The sequence below is a fragment of the Protopterus annectens genome, chromosome 16.part0 (genome assembly GCF_019279795.1).
Source record: "Protopterus annectens isolate FY-2018-M chromosome 16.part0, PAN1.0, whole genome shotgun sequence".
Taxonomy (NCBI): domain Eukaryota; kingdom Metazoa; phylum Chordata; order Ceratodontiformes; family Protopteridae; genus Protopterus; species Protopterus annectens.
This window is the reverse complement of record NC_056750.1, coordinates 633,006,993-633,031,815: the sequence shown is the minus strand read 5'-3', so window position 1 is coordinate 633,031,815 and position 24,823 is coordinate 633,006,993. Positions and strand designations below refer to the sequence as shown.

At 41.4% G+C, this 24,823-nt stretch overlaps 1 long non-coding RNA gene across 1 annotated transcript in view; it reads right to left on the bottom strand.

Annotated features, from left to right (window-relative positions):
• Window positions 1–9,952: 9,952 nt before the first annotated feature.
• The window catches only part of LOC122790959, a 138,251-nt gene continuing 123,380 nt past the window's right edge, over window positions 9,953–24,823 (bottom strand). Inside the window, exons 2-3 of the long non-coding RNA XR_006363053.1 lie at window positions 13,530–13,686; window positions 9,953–13,246 (exon numbers count right to left, since the gene is read on the bottom strand). This is a non-coding gene — a long non-coding RNA (uncharacterized LOC122790959). The remainder of the gene's footprint in view (window positions 13,247–13,529; window positions 13,687–24,823) is intronic.

Below are 24,823 nucleotides of genomic sequence, written 5' to 3'. Positions count from 1 at the left end.
TGAGAATCACACAGAAGTTCGAGAGATCAACTGGATAATTAAATTTAGGGCTGATGTTCCACCTGGACTCAATGGCAAAGTCCCTATACGTCCATTATTGAAGTCCAGAAGGCTGCGACACTACAAATGAACTTCTTCAGTACATGCTCTTTATATATTTTTATTTTTATGTATGTTTTTACACATGTTTAGAGATTTTTTACGTAGATTAAATGCAGTTTTAAAGTTGAATCTTAGTATTGATTTTAGTATAGGTTCATATCTCTTTAAGGAGTGCTTGTCATTTTTGGTGCCTTTTTGTATATTTAAACTACATGTTTTAGTGATTGATTTGTAATAAGGTCTGATGAAGCTATTTCAGCGAAAGCGCTAACCTTGTCATGTTAGAATAAACCTGGTTTTTACTCCTCGAAGGACTTTGGATTTTCTTGTTGTCTGGATTGACACTTGTTGGCTTATGGGATTTGTCAGCACAGTTGGTACGACTGAATCCCCTTCATTGTTTTGCTCTACGGTTTCTTTTTTGTCTTATTAGTTCATTCCTTGCTGTTTACCATTGAGCATTCACTCCAATAGGTATTTTTGTCATTTGGATAGTGTTTGCACTTTTGTTTTTTTTTTTTTTTGTTTTGTTTTGTTTTTTTTGAAGTGGACTCCTCTCCAACTTTGATTAGCTGCTATAGCCTGACCTAAGACTCATCATCAGATTGGTATGTGAGCCTGGCAAGGCTAAAAATCAGCAGGTACTACCAAAAGGTGGTACAGTTGAGAGTGAATGAGGTGTGTTGCAAGTCGCTTGCTGGCTGATTCCTCGGTAGACTAGCTATATCTTTTTTTTTTTTGTTTCTGTCTTTGTTATCCCGGGCTGTCTCCAGGTGTGTGTCAGTATACATAGTGTTAGCTTGTGGTGTCCTTGATGTAATAGTGCTGAAGGTATGAAAGTCAAGCAGTACAAAATTTATTTGGGAAAGGTCTGTAACAGTAAAGCATACCATTTGTGTATACTCACCTTTTCTAATCTTTACAATTCTGAGTTTCTCAGTTGTGTCGTAGTTTATATGAAAACCAATACTGATCTTATGTCAGTGCTTCAGCACTGCTGGAAGCTTTCAATTTCTTTCCATCATTTTCAGTGCTTTAGTTTTGTGTGCATTGTGGAGCTAAAATAAATCGAATTGATGGCATTTTTCTGGTTGTTGTTACCGCTAGCAGAAGGATTTCAGACTTGCAGGATCTCATGTATGAACCACCGTATGTGGTATTCTACAGAAAAGAGGTGTTAGCGAAGACAAATCCATCTTAAATGCAAACATTTTCTACAAACTGTTTATCCAAACTGTTAGAATGGTGAATGTCGGTTGCATTTGCAGATGTACATAGGTAACTGAGGAGGAATAATCATTTCAGAAAAATATGATCAAGAAATGGGAATGTCTTTTTGAAAGTAAGCAGACTGTCTAAAGCATACCTCTCAAGTGTCTAGATTTTTGCCTCTTAGTTTTGACTTTTCCTCATAAAATGTGTTTTTGTGCCAAATCACTAAAGATTGAAGTCACTAAATGACATCCATTTGAGTTTTAGACTTCATATCCTTAGTAAAATGCATGCAAATAGAAAACCTGTTAATCTGAAGTAGTTAACTTTATTTTATCTTCAACCTGTGGGGTATTTGGATCCATATCGGATATGAGCCGGCAACTTTACAAGCATCTGCTCCGAGCTCCTCCCCCTTACCTATAACACACCACCATCTCCTGCCTTCCCTCAGATCTCGTTTGCCCCTTCATGCATCAGCATCATGATCTCTACAGCTCTGAGCTTTAGAGTTTACTGTAAGTGCTTTTTGGGGTTTTGTTTTGAGAGTTTTCTGTTAGTTCCCTTTTCCTCCTCCGCCTAATGCTAGTTCATCGGTTTGTTATAAAAAAAAAAGTTTATAGATATCGTGAGGTAGTTTTTGTGTAGGCCCTTCCCTTGATGTGTGTGTGGTCAGGTAGTGTGTTTGGATTTCTAGGTGTGGTGGTTGTTTTTGGGATGTCTGAACAACCAAAACCTACCTTTAAAAAATGCACAGTGTGTGGTCATAAGCTTTCACCACCAGATGGCTGCACTCTGTGTGTTTGCTTGGGTGCAGCACATTTGTCTGCCCAATGCAGCATTTGTGCAGGATTTAATCCAAGGGCCCTTAAAGATAGAAAGGCCAAACTTGTGGCAAAATGCCTGCTTCCAGCTTCTACCTTGGATTCTTCAGCCTTGGTCTCTGCTTCTACAACTCCCTCCCAACCTCCCCTAGGCTGGGACATACCCTCCTGCTAGACCTGCTGAAGGGTATATGGCCAAAGGGAGAGACAAAAAGGACAAATACAAGGATGCAGAGAGAGGGAGAGACAGAGAGAAGAAAGGGGATAGGTCCCTGAACAGTCTCCAGATTGGGAGTCCTTCCCTAGTCTGCCTTCTAAGGTCTTGAGACCTGTTTCTCCTCGGCTCCACTTCCCCAGTTTTTCCCCAGAGCCGATGGAGCAGAGGCCTTCCTCTAGATCCTCCCAGTGACCAGCCAGATCTGAGTCTGTTGCTTCCTTGTGCTCAACTCAGAGCCTTTCTGAAAAGAATATGGACAGGATGATGAGATTCATTTGGACCCAAATCCAAATGGGAGTCTTGCCAGGCCCCTCTCCCTCTGGAGGAGGGACCTCCATGCCGTTCATTCACTCGATTTCTCCTTCTCTGATCTGGCCTGCGGTTTTGGGGTATATGGATCCGAGGATCTTCATAGCTGGGGATTCGGCGCTGATGGTTCCTCCAACCTCGACTCCAGCGATTAACTTGAGTTCCTCGGATCTGACTAGCTCAGATCCGAGCAGCTCTTGCGGCCAAGGACAGGAAGTCAGACCCAAGGGCATAGATGTGTCTTCGGCTCCGACCTTGTCGGATCCAAGCCGTTCCTTCGGAGCTCCAGCTACCCTAGTCTCAGCCCAGATCCTCACAATGGACCTGGGGAGAGCTTCCTCCTTGTTGGGCTCTAAGGAGGTGCACTCTCCATTGGCGTTCGAAGTGGTGGAGAGGGTTCTCTCCCAAGGATCGAGACCCCAGCCTATTTCCTTGGATTCCGCCCAGACTCCCTCGGATTCAGTTACGACTCCCTTCATCTTGTCTGAGGGACAGCCCATGCTAGAGGAGCCCCAGACGGTTCCCCTGGAGGAACCCCCCATGGCTCATGAGCCCTCTTCAGAGAGTCCCAATGAGGAGGGTAATCGTAAGCACACATGCAAAAGGAGGCACCTGGACTCCCCTGAGTCCCTTACAGAAGACACTGATTTAGATGAAGGCGAAGGTTCCCCCAGGTTACCTGCCGAGGATTTCTCCTTTGGAGACATCATGGAGATCCTCCACCAGAGGGGAGGTTGGTCAGCTCCAAAACCTTCTATGGATGAATCGGTGTTCCTGGAGGCTTTTGGCATGGGCTCATCTACATCCTGGGTGTCCCCTCCGGTGGATCCTTTAGTGAATCTTATCACCATGCGGGCATGGAAGGAGCCTGACACCATAGAGCCGATACCTAAGCACCCTGACAGAATTCTCTCTCCACCCTCTGACAGACAGACATGGTATAAGGGATCCCCTGTGGATGCTATGGTGGTTGCAGCAGCCACCAAGAGGGAACTGCCTCAAGAGAGTTCCTCGGTCCACCCTCCGGATAAGGAATCCAGGACAGTGGATTGATTTGGGAAGTGAGTGTATTCTTCAGCGACATTTTCCATCTGAGCGCTGAACTACTTGGCACGTTATATGACTGCAGCGAGACCTAGTCAAGGAGTTAGCTGAGTTGCCCCCCAGAGTCTTTGTCGCAGGAGGACAAGGGTCTGTTCTCCGCGAAGATGTCTACTCTGAAATCAGTGTCAAACACATCCATGCACCTCCTTTTTCATGCTACAGAAGAAGCAGCTAGGGTGGCTGGGACCAGCGTAGCTAAGAGGCAGCACGCTTGGCTCAGACTGTGTCAGTTTGCAGACCCCTTCAAGGCATCTTTTATGAATGCTCCCTTTGATGGTTCTTCTCTTTGGGAAGACCGTACATGACACCCTTGTCCAGAGTGAGAAAGATGGGAAAACTTTGTCTGCCATCGGAATTGCCTTCTCTAGCCCTCAAAGATCCTTTTCCAGGAATCAGAGAGGGCAAAAGAAGATGTGGTTCCAGAAATCGCAGTTTTCCCAGGACTCTCAGGACAGCTCGTCCCCTAGAGACAGATAGGGACATGACCGATGCTGTCCCAGAGGCAGAGGGGGGTCCAAGGATCTTTGGGTCTAGGGAGCCCTTCTCGGATAGGCCCGCGCAGCAGCCCTGAGGGTTTGTCTGACTGTCCTACTCTGGAGGCAGTCGGGGGAAGATTATCATTGCACCCAACGGCATGGGAGTCCATAACTGTAGATCGTTGGGTGCTTCAAGTAATATCCAGAGGTTACACCATCCCATTTGTTTCTCCTCCTATCCAACCAAAACGCCTCCCAGATGTTCCACCCACTCAAAGGGAGATGGCAGCGCTAGAGGTTTCCAAGCTGCTTCAAAAACAAGCCATCGAACCCCCCCCCCCATCAGTCTGGGTCAGGCATTTACTCCAGGTTCTTTTAGTGCCAAAAAAGACTTGGGACCTCAGACCCATTTTGGACCTGTCAACCTTAAACCTGGCTGTCGTCAAACAGAAATTCCAGATGGTCACCCTACAGTCCATTCTACCTTATCTTTGAGAATGCGACTGGATGTGCTTGATAGACCTCCAGGACGCTTGCTACCATATCAAGATTCACAGAAGCTCCAGGAGATTCCTTCGCTTTCAGCTGGGAGCCAGTCATTTCCAGTTCCGAGCCCTACCCTTCGGTCTCACCACAGCCCCCAGGGTGTTTACCAAGATAATGGCAGTTGTAGCAGCTCACCTGAGGCTTCAGGGGATTCAGGTATTCCCTTACCTAGACGATTGGCTCCTCGCTGCTTCCACCAAGCTTCTTCTTTGCCATGCCCGAGACTTCTTCCTACATCTTGCAGCCCTATTAGGGATTACAGTCAGTGTTCCCAAGTCACTCTTGGATCCGGTACAGATCTTGGACTTTATCGGGGCATGGCTGGACACCCTTTAACTGAAGGTTTTCCTAACTCCACACAGGGTCCAGAGTCTAAGGGCTCATGTATCACTAATTCTTGGACCCAGGTTACTAAAGACGGTGGACGTTCTCAGAGCCCTGGGCTCTAGGCTGCAGCATTTTCTATCCTCCCCTGTGCACGTCTTCACATGCGTGTTCTACAATGGACTCTAGCCATACAGTGGTCTTGGCTGGATCTCCCTATGGAATACCCAATTCACATCAGCAAAGCCTGTAGGGCATCACTTCTCTGGTGGGTCCAGTCTCTGGAGATTGTAGTGGGATGCCCCTTTGTTCCATCCACAGCCCAAGCCACAGTGACTACAGATGCCTCCCAGCACGGGTGGGGGGGCTTTATCTGGGGAGGACAGTCCAAGGCACATGGTCCCAGATCAAGACCAGATTGCACATCAATGTTCTGGAGATGAGAGCAGTGCTTTTAGCGTTGCAGGCCTTCCATACTGTTCTTCCTCCGGGGACTATTGCAATTCAGTCAGGCAACATGTCAATTGTCTGGTACATCAACAAACAAGGAGGAACCAGATCTTACCCTCTGTGTCACGAGGCCGTGAGAGTTTGGGAGTGGGTGATCTCCACCAGCCGGTTTCTGATTGCAGTGCACATCCTGGGATGCTCCAACATTTTAGCGGACAAATTGAGTTGGGCTATTCTAATGCCATACGAGTGGTCTCTGAAACAGTCGATAGCGGAGGAGATCTTCCTTGCATGGGGACAGCCTTGTGATCTCTTCGCATCTCCTTCCAACGTGAAGTGCAGTGAGTTCTTTGCTCTGATTCCCTCACCAGGGACACCCCCCCCCCCAGAGATGCTCTAATCCAAGTTTCTTCAGAAGGCTTGCTGACTGGGGTGCAAGGCGATCCTCTTTTGCTCCATTCTGGCCTCGTCAGGTTTGGTTCTCCTTCCTCTGGTCTCATGTTCTAGCTCCTCCTAGGATTCTAGATCCCTGCCCAGATCTCATTTTGCATCCTTTGGGCACCTGACCGCCCAACCTGGACAGCCTCAAGTTGACAGCTTGGTTGCTCCAGTTCCCTTAATTGCCAGGACTCCCGGTCTTTCATCTTCAGTGAAAACTATTTTAGTGGTGGCTCATAAGTCTTCCACTAGGAAGGTTTACCACAGTAAATGGAAATTATTTTCTATTTGGGCATCTCAGAGAAAGCTAGATCCTGGTACTGGATTTCTTAGCCAGCAATTTTCAGCAAGGGCCAGCTCTTCCACTGTGAAAGTGCAACTAGCAGCTATTTCCAATGTCCATGTCGGCGAGAACAGGAATGCCCTGGCCTCTCTCAGATTGTGTAAGGCTTTTCTTAAAGGCACTTTTCCTTTGCGTCCTCCAGTTAAGAACCCTGTTCCTCCTTGGGATCTTACCTTGGTTCTTCAGGCCTTAGTTGCTCCCCCCTTTGAACCTGCAGCATTAGTGGATTTAAAGTTCTTATCCTGGAAGACAGCCTTCCTAGTGGTCATTACTTCAACTAGGAGGGTTTCTGAGCTTCAGGCCTTGTCTGCCATGCCTTTTTACTTGATCTTCCATAAGGACAGGATTCTCTCCGCACAAACCCTTCTTTCTTACCAAAAGTGGCTTCTGAATCAAACATTAATCAATTAACCTGCCTGTTTTTTTCCCAAATTTTCAGAACAAGGGTGAATATAAACTGCATTCGCTAGATGTTCATAGACAACTTCATTTTTATTTACACAGAACAAAGGCCTTCCATAAGTCTGACCAGTTGTGTCCTTTTCTAAGCCCTTTTTGGGTAAGGCCATCTCCAAAGTTTCCTTAGCTAGATGGATTACACTATGTATTTTGCAAATTTACAAAGACAAAGGCCTGTCTCCACCTGGTCCTGTTAAAGCTCATTCTACCAAATCTATGGTGACGGCTGCTGCTTTCTAGTCTAGGGTGTCATTGGATGACATTTGTGCGGCAACAACTTGGGCTAAGTCAAATACCTTCATTTCTCATTTATAAGTTGGGTTTAATATCCAGAGGGAGAGCATCCTTCAGGTCTGCTGTGCTCAGGAATATCCTTCCATGAAGGTCTCCCAGGAGTTTGAGTAGCTGGGGACTCTGTCCCACAGGAGTAGTTATACTTCATTTTTCTGCAACCTTCCCACCCTCCTTCCCCCGAACCTTCTCATGTGATGATCATGTGTGGTTTCTTCTAGTTTGGGTTGCAGGAAACTCAGTCTGAGGGAAGGCAGGAGATGGTGGTGTGTTATGGGTAAGGGGAGGAGCTTGGAGCTCAGAGAAGATGCTTGTAAAGTTGCCGGCTCGGATCCGATATGGATCCGTATACCCCACAGGTTGTAGAAAAATGAAGTAAAACTACTCGGAACTTTATCGTGAGTACATAACTTCTTTTTCTAGCAACTTTCTAAGTTTATAAGAGTGATATTTAAAGTCTGTCCCTAATTTGGGGCTTTTGTTCTCCTATTCTTTTTTGGCCTTGTCCCACTTTTTTGCACTTAGACGCTGAGAGATGTGATCTAATTGGTTTATCTACTGAATTCCCTTTTACTATGACAAGTATAAAAACACTCCGCAGGGTACAGAAGGAGTGTTCTGCACAAGGGCAGCAGCCCCATCTGCAGCTTATTTTAAAAATATTTTAGTAGTAGACATTTAGGAGCTGTTGTATGGTCTACTGTGCTCAACATTTCAAAACTTTCAAATTAGAAGTATAGTCCAGATGTAAGATGAATTTTGGTATGGCTGTGTTACAGGGGATCTTGAAACAGTTAATCTCTCATGAGTACAAACTACTTTTTTGCATTTACACAAATTTTATTATTTACAGCTAAAGTGACTCTTGCTGAAGAGGAAAGTACAATTGTAAAATTCTTACCATAACAGTACAGCTTTGAGGTGAGGTCGCCAACATTAAAAATGCTCTACCAAAATTCCCTGAGCAGAACGTTCAGATTTTTGTGATAAAAGTTTGTACTGGATGTTAATGAAGTTGCATTTAGTAATATTTTTTTAGATTACCTGCAAACACTAGTGGAGCATATTTAGTTTTGGTCAATTATACACCATTATCTAGTGACTGCCTTGCCTTTTGAGATGACTAGCTTTGTGATAGCAAGATTCCAGAGTAGTCATGACTGTGAAAATTGTTGTTGATGTGCAAGAAAAAAGTGAGTTAAGTATCCAGATATACCCCTGAGTAGTTGTAATCCTGAATAGCTTTTATTTGAAGTCCAACATTCCAGAATGCCTCATATTTCTTTGACTTCACCGAGAAGCAGAGAAAGGTGAATGGTAAGGTACTGTGTGAGCCTTTGTGGTACCAACAGTAGTAGTTGACTGTAATTCAACTAATCTTTAAGCTATCCTTCTAGCTTCAACTTAACTTAAATACTAAGGCATTCTTGACCACTATTAGTAAAATAAAACATTTATGGAGATACTTCTGTAGGTTTAAACTGTCTGGTTTATTTATTTTATTTGGAAGAATCTGTCTCTGTAGTCATCAGCTTTCATTCCTTTTTCTAGTGTGTGGGTAGCTGAAATTGTGGTATTGTGTGATTTTGTATTGTGTTCCAGCAGGATTTTGACTAGTTTTAATCCTGCTTCCTCCAGGGTTTTCTTCATTTCTGGGTTAGTCTGTCCTAACAAGAGTACCTACTACAGGTGACCTTTTTGCATTTTTTTTATTTCACCTAGGCTTTTATGGGTATTATGTAAGATTATTTTCATTTTAATACAACTAGCTTTCAAATCTAAATTGACCAGCTATTACAAAACAGTTCTGGACTACTAGATGATGTGGACATAGTTTTGGTACAGTTCTTATGAGATGCCCAAAGGATCTTGTCATCAGCTCACAAATGTTTTGAGAATTGTTTAGGCTGATGGGGTAGAGCATTTTTGAATAATGAAAACGGGGCTGGCTTTTTTTGTGGAACTCTTACTTGTTTGGCTGAGAGGTTAGGTGATGTGTTCCAGTTAAAACCTTACAGGCTAAATAATTCTATTACCATGTTTGTTCAGTATTTTTTAGACCACTGATCTTGCATTCAGTAAGAAATAACTTATGATTCCCATATTTATATAATTTAATTAATTTGAGAAAGATAATTCCAGTCAAGTATGTTTTGCTTATTACTGTTGGTTAAGAGTCTGGTAGTAAAGTTTAGCAGTCCGAGTACTCTAAGCTTTACTGAAACCATGTTGTCAGTCAGTTAGTGGCCACGAGAATTATAATTGGGGTTGATTTAAAGGTAAAGGGGTTTACCTCACAGTAAAAGGGTACAGGGTTTGATTCTCATCTTTGAAAGAGAAGTTGGCTAGGCTTAAAATGGCCCACAAATGCAGTTAGCCTAGTACTTGCCTATGAATCTGTTAAGGTACCAAATAACTTTCACACCAAAGTAAAGAATAATAATGTCCTATATTGCAAAGTAAGGCACATGTGCAGGAGATTAGGAAGTCAAGGTCCTCTTTCCTTAAACAGTAGAATCATACATTCTTCATACCTTTTCTGATTAAAAGCAGCATTACAGCAACAATCTTAGAACAACCACTGACCAGTTAAAAATGAACACTACAACATTAATTCTGCTAAGATCTCCTGACTCTAGGTGTATGACTACCAATGTTAGGCATGAGTTCTGAATTCCATAAAATAACTTTCTAAAAAGAACATAATTTTCTACACTTTGCCATGCTAGAATTTTTCATATTTTGCAGAAAGTAAATCATTAGAAACAGACTGAAAAACAGTCAGGAATCCATCTTGAAATTAAAGCATATTTAAAATGAAATACACACACTAACATTTTCCTTCTGTGTAGGCCTCACCCTTCACATTCCTCCTATCTGATACTGTAAAGCACCACTCACATCATATACTTCTTTATGACTGTATAATGACTACAGGTTTTTAGATGAGAGGACACTTTTTCACTTGCTGTGAAACACACTTTGTGTGAAATATCCTTCTGTTTCTAGCCCAACTGATTTTATACAGTCCTTTCAAAAATATGGTTTTATTAGCAATAAAACATGTCTATGTCTTGATGGAATGAAAACACAACTGGAACACTATAAATAATTCTCAGTTATATATACATTACAACTTTAATATTTGTTTTCACATTCCCACTTATATATATTAAAATTACAATCTGCTAAAATCTTGTAAAACTTTATTGTCATTCTTTAATGAACAATGATTTTATTTAATATGGTCTGTGGCATTGATTTAACTTGATTCAGTTTTAAGGTGACACCTCTTTTAAATTCTAATAGCTTTAAAATACAAGCTTTTAACAGAAGTAAAATAAGGCCTAATAATACGACTGAAATAGCTATGAGCATAAATAATTTCAAAATGCCTCCTCCCCATCCAGAGAAAAGATTAGTTAACCATGTCCACTGGGAACTATCAGTTTCTTTAACGTGAAATTTCAACAACTTTTTGAATTACGTCTAGGCAACTATGAATAGTACCAGTATTATCGAGAATAAATGAGCAGCACACCTTTTAGATGAATGCACATGTACCCCTCTTTAGATGCAAGGGTGTAATCAAGTGGCACACTGCATATGGCAGTCATTTCTTGAGTAATCAAATTAATGAACTCAAAGGTGGAGCTATATAAAATTTCTAAAAGCTCAGACAGTTTTTTTTCCACTTCCAAATGGATTTTACCTCCCCATAAGCAGGAATAATTCCTGCTCCAGAAATGACTGAACCACTAAGATCTATGTGAGCAAGTCTTTTGAGCAGTATTATGATAAACCCAGGAAGCATCTATTTTTCCAGATGGGTTTGGAATGTCTTTAGTATCTCTTCTGTGATGAGCATTACAAAGCTTTCCTTCAGGTTAAACTGCTGTATGTCGCTTAGCTGGTATAACACAACCTATACAAAAAAAAAAAAAAACACAGACCATTCTGTAGGTAACCAGAGCTAAGCTTGATTTCCACAAATATAATATTTATGAAATCATACCGTGCCCTCCAGCCCCCATCATAAATTATCCAAGTAAAATTGCAAACACTATTTCCAGAAATAATGTTCCATTTTTATAATAGCAAATATGACCTTTAGGTCATTGATAGTTGAAACAGCATGTTTAGCATTTTGACTTTTTAGGGATAAAAACTGTTTGAAATGAGTATGAAGCTCTGTATCAGTCACTGGTATAGGGATCAATGTAATACCGCCATCATCTGCAGTAGGTATATGTGCAGAAACCCAACAACCATTAATATTCAGAGTCTGTGCATAAGTGTACAAGGCAGCAAAAAAGTATTAAATTGTGGATGCCATTTAGGTGTTCATGATTCAACTCTAACCAAATGTTTGTCTCTATTTTTAGCAATAAATGTATGTATATTAAGAAATGGTTCAGTACTTATAGTCCCAGTGGTTGCAGATGATGTACTCACAGTTCCAGATGGCAAAAGCAAGCAAAATATAATAATGTTGAGAATCATAGCAGCTGTCCCAAAAGTAGGTCCATAAGAAAAAACAAGTATATTCAGGCTGGAGAGTGATTTGAAGAAACTGCAAAGATGGGTGTTGAGTTGTTTGTTCATAGTCCATATGAAATCGATCACCAAATAATCTCTGACCAAAAGTGTTGATTTCAGACAGCTTCACAAATAATACATTTATCCAAACAGAATGTATCTTTTTCACTGTCCTAAAGGCATGATGAATCTTCAATGTTAGATTCAGAAGCAAGAAAAAACATTGTTGATGATTAAAAAAAAAACAAATCACTAGTTTACATCAGACCAGGAGTCATATGATTTCACTTCATGGTCTAGTACAAATGGTAACTTAGCTGCATTCACTTCTGGATTTGATCTGGATGGTGAATCTGGAATCCATTTGGATGACAGATAGTTAATATTCAGTTCTGAATTTGGTCTGGATAGTAAAACATCATTGACTGTCACTTGAGGATATAATGGTGTCCCTGTTTTTTCATATGGTTGTGCTGCTTCATGTGGAATGATGTCAATGGAGTCTCATCTGCACTTATCTTGAGTGAGGGTGTTCTTGACATGAGACACATATATCCAGATGGGCCTCACAACAGATGTTAGTAGCAGTTGTGAGCAAAACCAAGTAGGGTCCCTGCCATCTGGAGCTGTGTATGACTCTGGGAATGTACTTTAATGTAGACAGAATGTCTGGGCTGCGATTCATGATTTTCTTGTTTTATATGTCGTTCTACTGCATGTACGGCAGATTTATGGTAATTCTGCAAGACGGAATAGAGAGATTTTCAATACAAAAAAAACATATTCGTCAACATCTTGTAATTCCAGTTTCTTGGGGAGGGGTTCAACAGGCATTCTCATGGGCCTGTCCAAGAATTTAATGAGGGATAGTTCTCTAATGGTAGTGGCAGCATTTCCCATACTAAATAAAACTAAGGGCAAAGTTTCTGGCCACTTAAGATCATTCTCCTAACAAATTTTGGCTAAATGGGTTTTGATTGACTGATTAGCCAGTTTCACAATTCCTGAAGGTGATGGTCTGTAGGGACAATGAAACTGCAAATTCATATTTCAAATTTTACAAATCTGCTATATTACTTGACTAGTAAAGTGAGTACCCTGATCTGATTGAATGCAACAATGAACCCCAAATCTTGGGATCAATTCTGTAATTTCTTAGCTACTGTCCTTGCATCATTTTTTTATACTTGGTAGCCTCTACCTATCCAGAAAAAGTGTCAACTACCACCAATGTAAATTTAAATTTTTGCACTTGAAGTTCAATAAAGTCCTATTGCGTGGAGCAAAATAGCCCACAATGTTTTTTCAGTGTTTGAATAGGTACAAGTACAGATTCAGATACGTTGTGTCCTAAGGAAATTACACAAGTATTTACAAAATGTTGAGCAACTTCTGAAAGGTGAGGGGCATACCAATCACAGAAAATCTGTTTAAAGTATTTTACCGTAATGAAAAGGTAAATGGTAGGCTTAGACCAAATGAGTTAGAAATTTTGTGAGGCTACTAATTGTCCATGTGGGTGGCACCACAAAAGGTCGAGATACTGACTGCAGCCATCATTTATCCACCTCGTTCTTTCAGAATCTTCTGCCTGATTCTGAAAAGATAAGTCCTGCAAAGAAATATTGTTGTTAGTTTTACTTAAATGCTGCAGAAATAAAGCCTGAACAGGATAAGACAATACAGTCATATCTGCAAAACTGTTTTCCTTAATTATAAAGGACTTGCCATTTCTATGTGCAACACATTTAACCACAACAATACTCCCTGGTAATAGTAAGGCATCTGTTAACTCCTTAACAAAAACAACACTTTTAATAACAGTTATTGCTAAAGTCCAATAACTTCATTATTTCCTAAGTGTCCCAAAATCATGAACTACTCCATAAGCATACCATGAGTTCCTGTTTAATTGTTCAGCTAACACAAGTCTGTCTTGTGTACAAATGGAAGAGGCTGCTACAAGTTCACCATCATCTCTTCGAAAACAGGAGCCATCCACAAAACAAAATTAGATCTGGATTCTGCAGTGGAATGCCTTTTAAATCTAACCTAGGAGAAAGCACAGTGTTAATAATTATACAGTTGTGGGGTTCTCCTTCATCTGCTGTACAAATTAAAGATGGAGGGTTAAGTGGTGGACATCAGGCAGTCTGTAAGGAAGGGTTATTAAGTAAAGACAACTCCTATTTAAACAATTGTGCTGCAGATAAATATTGATTTTTAGTCTTTAATAACAATGCCTCTACAGAATATGGGACTGCCACATAAGTTTCATGCCTGAGTATTAGAGCAGTCACCATTTCCACTAAGCAGGCTGTCATGGTCATCGCCCAAAGCCAGTAGGGGAGGCCTGCAGTTACAGAATCGAGATTTGAACTGAAATAAGCAATATGTCTATATTCATATTTTCTACATTGTGCTGATGGTCCTATTGCTACTTTAGCCTTTCACTACAGAAAAGCAAAAATTTTTGAGTCTAGTGACCCAAGTGCTGGAGGATTTCAGAGTAATGTTTTCAACTGTACAAAAGCTTGTTCGTGACAGTCCTCCCAGGATAAAGGTTCAGGGGTATCTTTCTTTAGTAATTCTAGTAATGGTTTCACTACTACTGCATAATTAGAAATCCATTGTCAACAGTAACCTGTTACTCCCAATAAGGCTCACAACTATTTTAATGTAGGTGAGCATGATGCAGATTGCATAACAATGATGTATGCAGGCAAGAGCTCTCGCCCATAAGAGGAATGAATGGGCCAGAGAGGTAGGGGGTGGTTATTGATCATCAGAAAGAAGAGTTAAATTATAATTGCGTACATAAAACTGAGAAAATTAATAAAATAAAATGTAGTCTGCTAAAATAATTACATCCCCAAAAAGAGAAAATGTCCATTTACCAGATACTGCTCAAGTCCACTTGACAACATCTTCCACTGCACCCTCACTGTATAGTCATCATCTTTGTATATGACCTTTTAACATAATAATACACCAGCTCATTCTTGAATCCTACCCCAAAAGTAAAAACTTTTCCATGGAAAAATAGCATGTTAACATCTTTTCCCTAGGAAAAACTGATGTGCTATGAAATCTTACATACCCAAAGCACAAACACCATGTGGCATCAAATATCTCACAACCCCTCATCCTTTCACCAACTCATGAACAAAACCCTAGCATTAAGTTCCATTATAAAGAACAATCCCTAATGCTATAAACCAGAATACCCAATGATATATTTTTTAATTAGAGTGTGTATTCTACTGTTTTGTGCTGTGTTGAATTTTTGCAGTTAGAACTGGTTTAACAAGTAATCCCCTAGTGAGAGAAGGGGCTTGCTGCTATTTTCCAGGTAAAATCTGTTGATGGCTACTAGAGCAGTTTGTTTAACTAGTCTGTATACTCTAGTTTGTTTAAAATTGATGTGTTTATAGATGCAACTACATTAGCACACTTGAGGACAACTGCTTGGCTTTGACCACAAACAAGATCCCACTGGAGAAGTGCTGCACAGTCCACAGCATGGTAGGGCATTGCTGAGAATTAGTTTTGACAGATCTGAGTACTTGTACCATCTGGTTTTGGGGAAAAAATGAAAGATGTATTGCCATTTCTTGACACACTTCCCCATCTGCTAAATCTGGTCAGTATGTCATATAGCGGCATATAGCTGCACATGGTTATACACAGCTGATCATGACTGCATGACCCTAGATCTATTATAGAATTCTTTAAGTATTTTGGTTTTGCTGTAGGCCAGCTACTAACTGATTGGACTGCACTTAAGACTTTTATCTGTGCCATAAGTTCTGTATTCTGTTGTTACTACTTTCACTGAAATATTTCAATTATACTTTGACATTTTTCTGCTTTCATTTCTTATATACTTGCCATTCTCTTGTAACTGATCACTGTAATTGTGTCATTTAAACCAAACTATCTAGTTGTTCTTACAGTCTTTAACAAATTGCTTGATTGTGTTTACTGTAACAATATTTGCAAACTGTTGCTGCTGCTTTCACCAAAGTTGTACATTGCATTCTGCTGCTTTCAAAGCATTTGTACTTGTTATTCTGTTGATATTGATTCGCTAATTTGTAATTCTCTGCTGTTGTGGCATCCAAGCCAAATTGTTAAGTCATTCTTATCGAGTATTCAGTGATTGCTGCTATGGCTTTTACTTTAGCTGTATTTGCCCACAGATGCTTGTGATTCATAGTAATTGTTGACAACTGAGCCAGATTGCCAAGCTGTTCTACTGTACTGACAACCAAGCCAGATTGCAAAGCTGTCCTACTGTATTTCCCATCAGTTGTTACTGCTGTCATTGTAGATTCATAGGTAGGTACTAGGCTATCGGCCCTAGGGCCTATACAAGCCTAGCCAAAAAGGCACCCTGGCTTTTGCCACCCAAGAAAATTATTTTCCTGTGCCCCTGTCGAGCAGAGCCACAGAGGTGATCCCAAGGGTGAATTTCCTATTTCCCATCCAATCATCAAGATTTTTCTTGAAGAGTGCTAATGAGGAGCTTTGTTTGATATAGATAGGTAGTTTGTTCCAGAGTATGGGAAGTCTCTGGGACAGGAATCTATCCCTCCAGCATGTTCTGTTTATTGTGGTGACAAGGTTTAGGTCCCTAGAGCATGTAGCTCGGAGGGATTGGGATTTCCTTAAATGGAGCATGTCCAACAGCTCTGGATTAGACATAGCTTTGTATGTTAGGCAGAGATCGCCTCTGAGTAGGCGATATGTGACAGAGTAAAGCTGGAGTTTTTGATACTGTCTGTGTAGGGCATCTGTTTGAGGCTGGTATTCCTCTTTGTGAGGTATTTCTGCAGCCTTTCCAGTTGTTGTAGATGTCTTGTGAGGTATATACCAAAAGGGGCATTGTACTCTTTAATGTGTCTAATGAGTGATGAGTAGAGGGGAACAATTACCTCTTTTTTTCCTGGATGAGAAACCTTTTGTGATGAATTGTGCCACGTAGAAGGATTTCCTGACTACTGTGGTGATGTGATTATCAAAGGAGCGACTACTGTCCACCTGTGTACCAAGGTCTCTTATCACACTTTTGGTGTTAAGTAGACTACCACCTATGTGGTAGTTAATGGGTACAGAGTTTTTACCAAAGGGGATGACAGTGCACTTTTTGGCCTTGAGCTTGAGGCCATGGCTTTGACACCAGGCATCTGTCTCACTGAGGCCCTTTTGTAGGATGTCCACATCGTTAGGTGTGTTAGCCTGTACTTCAGAAAAGTAGATACCAAACAAGAGAGTATCCAGGACTGAACCCTGTAGTACTCTACTTATCACTGGTCTGAAGTCGGATTTGGAGTCTGCTACTTTAACAGTGTGGGTTCTTTCAGTGAGCCAGTTTGCATCCCATCTTGTGACATAGGGATTTATATCTAGTTTAGTGAGTTTATCTATAATTCCAGAGTGGGGGATGGTGTCGAAAGCCTTGGCTAGATCTAGATAGGCTGTGTGAACCACCTTACCCTCGTCTATGGCTTTGGTGACTGCTTCAAAGACGTCAATCAGGTTTAAGAGACATGATCTGCCTTTTACACACCTGAACTGGGTGGGGTCCTGAGTTTGGAGATTACCAATGTCTTTGTTTATAAGTTCCATGATGATACATTCCATGGTCTTGCAGACCAGGATCATTAGGCTAATGGAGCGGTAGTTCCCAGGGTCTGTGGTGGCTCCCCCTTTGTGGAGTGGGATAACTGTCACTGTGCGCAATCCAGTGGGCACAAAGCCTGAAGTGAGGTTATGATTGAACATGATGCTTAGGTGGGGTGCCAGTTCATTCTGTAGTTCATGTAGAACACAGCTTGGGATGTTGTCAGGTCCCATGGATGCTGTGTTCTTGGCTTTGGAGGGTGTTATTTTTACCTGTGCAGCCGTGATTACAGGAACTTTGCATTCTTCCGGTATAGAGATGGGACCTTTAGTGGGTGAGGGGGGGGTAAAGTTAGCACTGAACCTATCTGCCAGGATGTTGGCAATATCAGTTGGTTCTGTATAGTGCCATTGTGCTGTAACTCAGAGCAGATCTGAGTGTTGCCATTGAGATTCTTCACATAGCTATAGAATGCTTTGTGGTTGTCTTTAGAATCAGTGGTGATTTTGTTTTCATAACTAGCTTTGGAGGACTTTATGAGGGACCTCAGCTTCTTACTGAGGCTGACCAGGGAGCTCTTCCAGTCATGGGATTTTACTCTTTTTTTGCAACAGTTTCTTTCTTCTGTTGTAGAGTTTTTTTATGGCAGGGGACCACCAGATTGGCTTCCTTTTTTTGAAGGATAGCATCTTGGTTCCGTTAGGGATAGCACAAACCATGCACTTGTGTAAGTGCTTATAAAGTGCATTTGTCTAGAATTCAGCAGTCATGCCTCTATTGTCCATCTGCATGGCTGTCATGAAGTTTTCCACTTCTGTCTTAAGAAGCATGAAGTTGGCTTTGGAGAAATTTTTTACGGTGGTTTCCCTAATGGGGGGTGGGGGTGGGATGTGGATGTCTAGGCTTATTAGCTTGTGGTTGGATCTAACCAACGAGGAATTGATCTCTGGTGTGGAACACTGGTCGTCCATGTTGGTAATGACCAGGTCTAGGATATTGCTGCCCCTGGTGGGGGTGTGGATAAGTTGATCCAAGGCATTGGAATTTATGAATTCCAGAAAATGTTGAGCAAAAGAGTTGGTACATGAGTAGTTTTCACAGTTAATGGTGGGATAGTTGAAATCGCCCATTATTAGGATGTTGGGTTGTACCCTAATATTTTCCTGTGCATCAAGAAATGAGGAGTAGGAATCCTGGGGCATGGTGGGGGATCTTTAGCAAGTTATAATTTGGATTGCGGTCTTGCCCAGAGTTAGTTACACTTGGATAATCTCGGATGCATTATGCTGAGCAACTAACCTGGAGGTGTGGATATCCTTCATGAATATGGACACGCCCCCACCTTTAGTGTTTCGGACCAGGTTAGGTGGCCGAAAGGTGTGGTATGAATTATAGCTTGGTAATGCAGGGGTGCTCTCTGGAGCCTTGACCCAGGTCTCTGTCACTGCACAGATGTCGATGTTCTCCATTTTAAGGAGTGCCTTGAGTGAATGCATTTTGTGGTTTAGACTTCTAGCATTGATTAGCATTACCCTTAGATTTTGCTTGCTTGTACCTGTTACGGTGGTGAATTTGTCATTTGAACCTTGCCTAAAAAAGGCACTATAGGGGTGGCCAGATCCTTAGCCAGTATCCAGAATCCCAAGGGTGACAGGTGCAGGCCATCTCTGGCAAAGCATCATGGTCTGTCGATCATGTCATCCCAGGGAGACAGATACTGGATCCCCTTAGATTGACACCAGAAGCTTAGCCAATTGTTGAAGTCAATCATTTTGTCCTTGTAATGTGGTATCATTCTGAGTGAAGGCAGGATGCTACTCAGGGCTAGGGTCATACCTGCCTGGGCTAAAAGATCGGAGAGCTCCTCCATGTCTCTTTTCATGTATTCCAGGGAGGTACGTCTCAGGGCATTCACACCAACATGGACAATGGCAGAGTCATATTTGTACTTGTGGAGTGACCTGAGTGCATGCATTATGCGGCAGATCCTGGCACCTGACAGAAAGCTGACAGTAACTTTCTCCTTGTTTAGCCTGGTGAATGGAAAATCAGTGTGCCTGACTATAGAATCACCTGTGACTAGAGTATTGGGTACGTTGTTATGCCTTATGGGCTGTGGTTGAGTGGCACACTGAGTTTGTTGGCTGTGTGTCATTTGGGTTGTGTTGGGGGGTGGAGGTTGCATGCATTTCTGCTTTGGAGGTCTCTGCTGCTTGAGCAGATTTTTATTGAGACCCTCCGTGAATGTAGGTGTGTGTTTTGTGTTGCTGTGTGTGCTTTTTAGTGGTGGTGTAGGTTTTGAGGGACTATGTGATGAGTGTGGTGTGGTGCAAGTGTTTACTTTCTCCTCTTGACTGTCTAGTGCAGTCTTGGGTGAAGAGAGCTTTGCTTCCAGTTTGGCTATATAAGTGCATCTCTCACAGGTTGTAGTTTTGGGTGGTAGGAGGAGAGGGTTGTCTGTGTACATGAGGCAATTGCTGCATTGCCCCAAGATGCCCAGATTCATCGGGTAGACAGGAGAAAACACCAGGAGCTGACCCTTAGACATGCCTGGATAGGTGCTTATTTATTAAGTACTAAAAACTGTTTTCCTCTAGACAAATGAGGAAAGTTGAGTGCTGTTAGTAATTTGTAGCTTATTTAGTGCTTACAACAAGTTCTGAACAAGTGCTGAGCTCAGAGAAACAGACTTGATTGCTAAAACTAAAAAAACTGGCTAGTTCTAAGGGAAAATTTGAAGAGCACACTTTATGGCGCCAGGAATAGTTTAACCCTAGCTAAGCGGAGATGCATAAAGTGTATTTTTTTTAATATAACAGTAGCAAATGAGCAAACTGATTTAAACAAATTAACCAATAAAAAGCTAAAACCTGAGCCCCATTCCAGCAGTCTTCGATCAGACAAGTTCTAACTGCACACTCCTGCCACTAGGGTGCAGGGGAACCTTCTCCAAAAAACGATGGTCTGGATTAGTATTCAAGTTATACAAACCAAGCTAGATTCAGCAGGTCTGAATTTATTCTAGGCTACAGCAAACAAGGCGTACCAGTTTCAGAAAGAAGCAGTTCAAATAAGAAGGCACAATAAGCCTTTAACCAGAAACTCCCAGCTTAGAAGGTCAGAATCTACCCTCTCCTCCCACAAAAGTGCAGACCACACGTTCTTAATGTAAAATAACTGGCCCGAAGCACAAGTGCTTAAACCAGAACTAATACACTCTTAGAATAACAGACACTAAGCCTTCAATCAGGAACTTCCAACTTAGAAGGATGTAAGCTACCTGTCCTGCCACAACAGTGCAGACCACAAACCTTCTCAATGTAAAACAACTGGTCTGAAGCCCAAGTGCTTCAACCAAAGGCTTAGAATAACAGTTGCAATTTAATCAGGCTACTAACAAGCAGTAATAAATACAGCAGAATAAATGCAATAAAGTAGGAAGAAACACAAATACAGTAAAAGCAGACGAATAAAGTGCAATATGAGCAAAATGATTTAAACAAATTACCCAATTAACCAGTAAAAAAGTTCAAAACTGAGCTCTATTCCAGCAGTCTTCAATCAGACAAGTTCTAACTACACACTCTTGCCACTAGGGTGCAGGGGAACCTTCTCCAAAAAAGATTACCTGAATTAGTGCTCAAGTTATACAAACAAAGCTAGATTCAGCATGCCTGAATCTAGTCTATGCTACAGCAAACAAGGTGCACCAATTTCAGAAATAAACAGTTCAAATAAGCAAGCACAATAATCCTTTAACCAGAAATTCCCAGCTCAGAAGGGCAGCATCTAACCTCTCCTCCCACAAGAGTGCAGACCACAAACCTTCTTAATGTAAAATAACTGGCCTGAAGCCCAAGTGCTTAAACCAGAACTAATACACTTTTAGAATCAACAATTCCCAGTTTAGAAGGATGTAAGCAACCTGGCCTGCCACAACAGCGCAGACCACAAACCTTCTTAATGTAAAACAACTGGTCTGAAGCCCAAGTACTTAAACCGAAAGGCTTAGAATAACAGTTACAATTTAATCAGGCTACTACCAAGAAGTAATAAATGCAGCAGAATAAATACAATTGAGTACTTTTAAGAAGAGGCAAAAGCAAAATAAAGTGGAGTTTTTTTTTTTTTAAGTAAAGTGCAAGGAGAGAAGAAGGAGAAGCAGAGGTTAAGAACCTAAGTGGGTTGGCCTTCTCAAATGTTCTCTCTGTATTAAGTAGAGTGAACACCAGACTGGGAGGGGTGTCCCAGATCAAATTTACAGAAGGGGTGGGCAACTGCAAAGCCACTAACTATAACAACTCTACAAGAATAGGGTGGGAGGGTGTAATTATATTAACCAGGTGGTGTTACTGCTAACTGTATTGTAATTCTCTTGTGATAACTGAGCCAGACTCAAAATTGCAATTTTTGTTGTGTAGACCAATCTAGCCTGATAAGACCCTGTCAGAACCTGTGCACCTCCTGTTCTTTTGACTATCTAGTGCATTTGGCCACTCGACTTTAGTTATCCCCTATTATGCTTTCTTGCATTTACCTTGCTTTTACTGTACTACTTCAGTAGGTATTCTTATCTCCCCTGTCAGAACCTGTGCACCTCCTGTTCTTTTGACTATCTAGTGCATTTGGCCACTCGACTTTAGTTATCCCCTATTATGCTTGCTTGCATTTACCTTGCTTTTACTGTACTACTTCAGTAGGTATTCTTATCTCCCCCCCCCCCCACAAAACATAAAACTTTTTCCCTGCAGTAACTTCATTAGTGCATCTAAAAATCCTTCTCCATAGTAACTTCATAGGTGCAGCTAAGAACCATGATGTCACAGTCCCCAGCATCATCTGTAGCCAGCCTGCAAGCACTGTGCACCCTGAGGTAGTTTAACAATCACACCATGCATACTCTCTGCCATTTGCTTCTATTAGTTGATTCTGTATACAAGAGGTATAAGTATTAAGTAATTTTGGAGGTCAGTCTCTCATCCAAACTAATTGTTAGTATTCAGAAGATTTTGAGTACTGATATCCATCTCATCCAACCTTGCATGCTGTGTCCAAAACCAGCAAGTAAACTTTCTTATACTAAAGTACCCATGACATCCCCGCCTAAACCTCAAAGACCACTGAGGTGTAGGATGGCTCAACAAACTACTCAACAGCATGCTCACAACCATAGCTACAATATAAAAGAAAGGGGTACACTCAACTGGCAAGCCAATGCCATTAAAGAAACATGGCTGAGACAGTACATGTGACAATATCCTAGTCATAGGTGACTCCACTGTGAGACACACAGACGCACCACTCAGTAGGTGGAGCAAGGAAAGCATGATAAGCTGTCTCAGCTGCAGGGATTTGCCATATGATGAGAGCCCTCAAGTCCCTTCCGCCCCGGTACACACATGATGTGGTTATTGTGCACATGAGAGTGAAGGACTTGAGACACAATTCCATGGGTTATATGAAGAGAGGCCCAACAGACCTCACAGAATGTGTGCCTGAAGTTGGCAGAGACATGACACTAGTCATGGGCACCATCCTACCCACACTAAGAATGATGCCACAATGCAAGCAAGAAATAGACTGCAATAACTGGATTTTTAATTAGCATCATTCTAAGAGAGTCCAATATGCATTAGCCAGGAATGAAATGAGTGAAAGATCTAATTGCTTTGCCAAGGATGGTCTGCACCTCTCTCCTCATGGCTTTTGTATGTTAGCCAAAACTTTCTCCACCCCATAGTGCCTTTTTTAGGTAAGGTCAGCCTCCTTAAACTACCAGCATAGTCAAAGAAGATCAAGGTTATACAGAAGCAGTGCTGCTCAGTGCTAGAAGGCTAATTAATAAGTTGCACTCTTTACAAGCCTTCATGACCCTCAAGAATATAAATGTCTAAATTGTTACCGAAACATGGTTCCAATGTAGTGATAACACCCCACTCTGATTATCAGGTTTTAATGGCTGGCACTCTTTCAGACCCACCTTAGCACTGACAGTGTTGTAGGTGATATAGTGCCCATACTTCTAAGAAGCCAAATCACATCAAGACTCCTAACACAAGACAATGACCTGCTTGCAGTCAATAAGAATCCATACTATAGCATACCCAACTACAGAGCTTCTGTCTGTCACCCATAGCCCAAGAAGAATATCTAAGAAATTAGAGTCCCTTCCCATTGAACCAAGCACTAGTCTCCTAAATTTCAGCTATCTCTCCTTAAACTGGGAAGCCTACACTACTGCAGATAAGTATGCACAACACTTCTTAGATTTCATAAATGTTAGCTCCTTAGAAAAACTAGTTCACTTCTCAACAAATTGTTTAAAAATGTTGGACCTAGTCCTCACAAATATAATCCTGTTTTGCTCTGCAGCTTTAGTTGCCCCATCACTGTTCAAATGCAAACAGCACTCAGTAATATTCATCATGAGAGTAAGATGATAGCTACCTTCAAAACTCAGTCATCTTTAGAGATTACTCAAGGGAAGTCTTGTTGCACTCAGAAGACATCTTGATGAAATGTAAGAATCCCCTCCATGTAGCGACCGGGTATCGCATACTGCTGCCTTCATAGACAGTTTCTGTTCTCACCTTAGTGTTTGTATAGACCCGTCCAAAACAAGGACAATGCTAAGTTCAGGAACAAACCTCTATGGTTGAATCCTAGTATAAAAAAGCATACAACAAAATAAAATAACTTACTGTCCATAAGAATAAACTGACTACCCTAACCTTCAAAACTGACCTAAAAAAATAAAAAAAGAACTTAAAAGCAAATCTTACCCTCTGAGGACATGTATGAGATGAAAACAGTTACCTGTATGAAGGGCAAACATAAAGCCTTCTTTCAGCTATGTTAGAAATCTTACAAACAATACCAAACACTGCCTTCTTAAATTATTACATAGCAATGACATATAATCACCCTTGGAGGAAATAACTAACATTTTACCTCAAACCTTACACTACCAATCCTTTCAAGTTTCCCCCACATAGCATGTCTGCATCCCCCTCAAATCACCTTGGAGTAAGTCCTGGGGGCACTCTCCAAGGCGAAGAGTATTAGCTCGATGGTCCAGGCAATGTGTCAGTTGGTTTTCTTATCAGCTCTAAGCATAGCCTAACTAACACTCTTTAAATCTGTTCAACCTCAGTCTCTCAACTGGATTCATTGCTGAGGCGTGGAGAACAGTTGTAGTCATCTCACTCCAAAAGGGCAGACACACCACTGACTCTGGGAACTATAGACCAATACTAGCCTTATCTGAAAGATGACAGAGTGCATAGTAGTTGACCATCATAACCCAGACATGTTTGGGTTTGTTGAAGATAGTCTGCTTCCTAAATTTAGTGGATTTCTTTCAACATGTCACTGTTGCTTTGGTTATTAGAGAAATAAACCTTTAATCATAACAGGTGAGCATGGAATGAATGAGTAGGACCCAGAGAACTGTTTTGGCAATTAAAAACTAATGCCAAAACTCTCCCCAGAGTTAACTGAAGCTTCTTTTTTGACTTGTTTATTAAAATGAAACCATTGGTTGTTTAAGATGAAAACAATCTT